The sequence below is a fragment of the Panicum virgatum genome, chromosome 5K, assembly GCF_016808335.1.
Source record: "Panicum virgatum strain AP13 chromosome 5K, P.virgatum_v5, whole genome shotgun sequence".
Taxonomy (NCBI): Eukaryota; Viridiplantae; Streptophyta; class Magnoliopsida; order Poales; family Poaceae; genus Panicum; species Panicum virgatum.
This window is the reverse complement of record NC_053140.1, coordinates 5,763,356-5,769,355: the sequence shown is the minus strand read 5'-3', so window position 1 is coordinate 5,769,355 and position 6,000 is coordinate 5,763,356. Positions and strand designations below refer to the sequence as shown.

General features: G+C 44.4%; 1 long non-coding RNA gene across 1 annotated transcript; it reads left to right on the top strand.

The window, feature by feature from the left end:
* Positions 1-1,168: 1,168 nt before the first annotated feature.
* LOC120710453 lies at positions 1,169-2,574 on the top strand. The gene is made up of 3 exons (XR_005689900.1): positions 1,169-1,462; positions 1,555-1,773; positions 2,422-2,574. It is a non-coding gene; the product is annotated as an uncharacterized LOC120710453 (long non-coding RNA).
* Positions 2,575-6,000: the final 3,426 nt, after the last annotated feature.

Genomic DNA, 6,000 nt, shown 5'->3' with positions numbered 1-6,000 from the left:
TCTGTCTAATACTTACAAAGTTCTTATCTCCTTTTTGCTACTTTGTATGTTCGAAACTTGGAATGATATATCTTTTAATTAATGCTGCTGCATTGCTCGGTGCACCAGGGTGTTTTTTGTTAATAAACTACTAACATAATGGGCTTTGTGAAGGACCATCTCCGTAGTAACATTTTTTTTTGCTTGATATGCTACTGACATAATGGTCTTCATGAAGGAGCATTAGCATGTTCGATTTTTGCATATTGTCATTTACAAAATAAAATTGAATTCTGTAATTATCGCATGCAGTTTTAATCTTGAAATAATACTGTAACTCTGATAATGGTATTCTTTGAATACCTTTATGCTGGTACCAAGTTTTCTGATACAGGTAGCAAAGAGACTTGGCATCGAATATGCTGCTGCCATGGTTGGGTTTGATTGTTGATGCATTGATGCTGGTTATTACTGGTTGTTATAGCCTCTAGCCTGTATTGAATTATATTTTAGAGGAGTACATGTCCATATATACATCTATATGCTCTTAGTATTTATATATCTACATTGGTAAATTGCAGATGAAAAATGCTTAGCTCCTAACAATTTTAATGTGTCAAATTAATGCTTAGTCAAATTAGAATATGTTTCTCTTGTCTCGTGTAAGGCACTCAAGCAAAGTGCCAAGCCTACAACCTTCTATTCCATGAAAACAACATAATTTCTGTTCACTAAGAACTAATTGTTTTTTTTTGTAATAGGTCTATCGCTCTTCAGTTTTCCAGTTATTCTTTTTGAGAGCCAGTGTGATCTCCCAAGCATGAAAGCAAATGGCTAGGTATTATCTAATATTATATCTCAGAGCTAGGCAGATAAATCGTTGCCTAACATATTTATTTCTTGATTAGTATGTGCTTAGAATTTCAAATTATTGCAAATGTCTTAGTAGAATTTCTTTTTGCTCGGTACAGCTATCTGACTTCTCAATGTTGATTTGGTTTCCACTTTACTACAATGGCATCGAGTCCTTTTACCTAAAGAACATGAAAAGTCCTACCATTTCCATTTTCGTGTGGATAACATGGCGGTAGCTATATGAAGCTTTTAAGCGCAATCTACCCAAAGATGTATGTATGATTTATCATACATGCCTTTTTTTTGGCACTGCTTGGTCTGGCAGCTGTGAGGCCCGCGAGTGACATCATGACAATTGCTGTTTTCAGCCATGAGGTGGCACTTTTGTTTTGTGATACCCAAGCAATCTGGACAGATAATGCTGATTTGTACTTCTGTATACAAAACTTGGATGAATCTAAAAAAACTTCAGTTCGCAACTGTAAAGCTGACTGTGATGTTTATATTCCTGCAGTTTTCTCACCATGAACCTGGTGTTACCCACGTCATAGTAACAGGAGGAGCTGGTTATATTGGATCACATGCCTCTTTAAGGTTCTTCAAGGATAACTATCGAGTTACCATTGTGGTAATAAGTCTTTCTTTGTACTGACTGTGTGAATTTGTTTGTTCTTTTAATCTTTTCTGTTGATGCGCATTTTGGTTCATGTTACTCTCTAGAGGAAACATGGGAGCAGTAAAGGTTCTTCAGGAGTTATTTCCGCAGCCTGGGAGGCTACAATTTATCTTTGCTGTGATCTGGGAGGCTACAATCCAAAGTTTTGTTTTTCACTTAACTGGCTCCCAGGTCAACAAGATATTTGCTGAAAATGCATTTGATTCTGTGATGCACTTTGCTGCAGTTGCTTATGTGGGTGAAAGCACACTGGAACCCCTTAGGTAAGTCTGTAGTCGTTACCTTGGTGACAGTTTGACACTTATATCTCAGTATCGAAGATCAACTTATTTTATTCATCAATACCCTTTGGACAATGTCTAAAATCATCCCACCAACATTGGGAAATCGACGCCAACCATTTATTGTTCTATCAAGACCTTTTGCAGTAGAACTAATGAACAAATTGCCTACAGATTTGCTGATATTATTTTTCATATTGTTAACATATTATATATCTTCTTCAGAAGCTATTTTGATTGATGCTAAGCTATTTCTACATGGATTCTTTTTAAATTTTCTTTTCACATATCTATATGTAAAAATAATTCAGTGGAATCGAAGGCACCGTAATAATGCTAAGAATGATCATTGGTTTGTTTATTTCAATTGGTTGATGGTTTTATTAGGATGGTAATTTGGGAATTGGGGAGAGCTAGCTCTTTAAATTTGGGAATTTGGTTGATGGTTTTATCCTTCTTAGAATTAGACAAGTGTTGCATAACCTAATCATTCAAGTTTCAGTTGTTGCATAACCTAACCATTCAAGATCTTGTAGTTCTTATTTTTGTTCTATTCTTTCAAATGCTTAATTTTTTAATGCATTATTATTCTCTACATGACATATGTGCCATCCCGGTTTTGCACCCAAGCTGTTTGATATAACGAGGGGACAAGGCAGGCATGGCCAGTGACTGGTGGGAAAGCATGCGACATGTCAGACATTGCCTGTCGACGCAACTTCGACTCCTACTCGGCGAGAGCTATTTAGAGCGTTATTCGGTTCGTTTGCAGTGAATAAAATGCGATGCATTATTGGAAAAGCAACCGTGTCCGTAGAGATATCATATTTCGAAGGAATAAGTCCAATTCACCCCCCTGAACTTGTCAAGGAGTCCGGAATACCCCCCCCCCCCCCGAACTACAATACCGGGAATGGAACCCCCCTCAACTCGCAAAACCGGACAAATCATCCCCCTGGACTGTGTGGAGGCGGTTTTCCACGGTGGGCCCCACCTGTCAGCCTCTCATCTCTCTCTTTCAATCTCCCCCGAGCTCACCGCTGCCCCTGAGCTCCACGTCTGGAGCTCCGCCCCGCCGCTCGAGCTCCTTCGCCGGCCCTGCCGTTGGAGCTCCGTCCGCCAGCCGCCTCGCCCCGCGTCCGGAGCTCCGCTGTCGGCCGCCTCGCCCCGCCGCTCAAGCTTCGCCGCACTGGAGCCGGTCGCTGGCGGTGAGGCCTTGCGGGGATCCGGCCGCCGCCGCCGTGGCCGCCGTGAGGGAGGAAGAGGAGCGCTCTACGGCGAGCTCGAGGCTGGCCGAGCTTTGCCCGGGGCCATGGCCTGCTCCGCCCGCCCGCACACCGCCTGCTCCGCCGAAGAGGGCCCCACCGCGGCGCGCATGGACAGGCGCTGCAGCCCCGCCGCAGGGAGTAGGTAGGAGGGGCGCGCGCTGCACAGGCCATAGGAGGAAGAGATGGGGGTGCACGAGCTCTGCCGGCGCAGGTGCTGCCCCACGCTAGAGCCCGCCCGCCGCCTCCAGCGGGCCGCATGGCCCTATCTCACGCCCACCGGCCGCCGCGGGCCGTGCCTGCTCATCGGCTGCCCCTGCTTCGCCGAGGATGCGCGGGGGAGGAGAGCTCCGCCGCAGCCATGGCCCTGCGCGGGGAGAGCAGGGGCGAGGGGCGCCGCCGTGAGGCCTGCCACCGGCCCGAGACCGAGGAGGGAGGAGTGAGGGCGGCGGAGGATGGCGCGCCGGCATGGGGAGGGAGGGAGGGCCGCCGAGGAGTGAGGGAGGGAGGGCGCGCGGCGGCCGGCGCATGGAGCCAACCCCCGCCGTGGCCAGCGCGCTGCGGGCGGAGGGCAGGCACGCGACGATGGTGGGCAGAGGCGGAGGACGGCTGGGGCGGCAGGGCGGCGACGGCGGTGCCACTGCAGAGGAAGGCGTCGGAGAGAGAGGAAGAGAGGAAGGAGAGAGTGGGCGGCTGACATGTGGGGCCCGCAGACTGACATGTGGGGCCCACTGCCACATCAGCGAAAACCACCGTGAAAACCAGCCAGGGGGGTGATTTGTCTGGTTTTGCGAGTTGAGGGGGGTTCCATTCCCGGTATTGTAGTTCGGGGGGTATTCCGGACTCCTTGACAAGTTCAGGGGGTGAATTGGACTTATTCCTATTTCGAACATATTTTTCAACCCTGAACTATCACGATAGTCCGATTTTGGCCCTTGAACTATGAAACCGGATATCCTACACCTCCAACTAACGAAACCGTTTGAAAAACAACCCTGGCTCAGCTAAAGGCGGTTTTGCTACAGTAAAATTTCCGAATTTCTAGAATTTCACACCTCTCTCAATTAAATAATAAAGAAAGCATAGTTAATATTGTCTAAAAATCATGATATTTTTTTGGGAGGTAGATAAAAAGACAAGGAATTTATTTTGGCTAGATGTGATACATTAAACATAATGGAATTTGAATTATAAAATTTTAAACATGGGTAGAATTCAAAATTTCTTCAATTTTTGGGTCAGCTAGACCTTTGATAAAAATGAACTAAAAATATGATAATTCATAATTTTTTATTTATTTTAATAAGGTATTTTTTATTGGCCCAAGTTTTTATGAAAGTTTTTTAATTCCTTCACAACGCTCAAATTTGAATCAAATTTGATTCCTCAAATTTTAATTTATGAATTTTCTATAGAACTTGGGCTAATAAAAAGTACCTAACTAAACTAAATAAAAAATTATGAATTATCATATTTTTAATGCATTTTTATCATAGGTTTAGCTGACCTAAAAATTCAAGGAATTTTGAATTCTATCTATTTTTATAATTTTATAATTCAAATTCCATTATGTTCAATGTATCACATCTAGCCAATATAAATTCCTTGTCTTTTGATCTACCTCCCAAAAAAATATCATGATTTTTAGACAATACTAAATATGCTTTCTTTATTATTTAATTGAGAGAGGTGTGAAATTCGGAAATTTTACTGTAGCAAAACCGCCTTTGGTTGAGCCAGGGTTGTTTTTCAAACGGTTTCATTAGTTGGAGGTGTAGGATGTCCGGTTTCGTAGTTCAAGGGCCAAAATCGGACTATCGTGATAGTTCAGGGTTGAAAAACGGACTTTACCCTTTTTATAATTATATACTCATACATACCATTATGTACTCTCTTATACATACCATTTATCTATTTTTATAATTATATATTTTTTCATGTTTCGAATATTTTATCTATTTTTACCACAAAATTGAGACAATATTTTGTCTATTTCTCAAAAATATTTGTTGCAATTAAAATTTAATGTGATTATTTTTTTGTAATTTTATTTTTCAGAGACATGCGATGTCGCACATACACACTACTAGTAGACTTTAGATAAGGTATTGGTTAAGTAACTATACGAACAGCTACGATCTAGGGCTTGTGAGCCGGCGTCCTCGCTCCTTACCCAACGCCATCCTCCCCCAATCCTTCTACGAGCTTCGCCGGTTCCGGTGTTCCGGTCTGTCGCCACTGGAGCCCGACATGGGGGCTTATTCTGCCGGATCGAGGAAGAATCTCAAGCACGACGAGGAGAAGCTGCACGCCGCCGGATCGAAGACGGAGAAGAAGAGGAAGAAGGTGCTGAAGAAGCTCAAGGACGACAATAAAGAGCCGCACGCTGCCGGATCGAAGAAGAAGAAGGCGCTACTGCCGGATCGCATTCGCAGGTTCGAAGAGATACTGCAGGTGAAGGAGGAGCCTAGGTGGAAATCGAAGACGGTGAAATTGAAGCTGACCGAGGCTGATATCAAGTTCTTGGAGGAATACAACCCTCGCCCCCGCCCTTCCATCCCAGCTATTTCGATTCCACGGATCCCAGGGTGCTCGTGATTGTAGAGAGGACTACCGCTCGCCATCAGGCTCGTCTCGAAAGACGCAAGAGGGCTCTCCAGCAGTTGAAGGACGAGGGCTTCGCTGAGCTCGAAGTGGAGCTCCTCGACGACGTCCAGGAGGACGATGAGATCGAAAAGTTCCTCAACGACCAAGAGGTGTAGTACAACTGCGCCGGATCAGATCCGTTGGGTTATTTGCAGCAGCGATGCTTGGTTTGGTTGGTAGTAAGGAATCTATTTCTATATAAGGCTGTCTAAACTTTGTCTCTCGTGTGAGTACCATCTCGTGTGATCCAGCTATCTCATAATAATGCTTGTTCATACTACTGATGTCAGTTAATCTA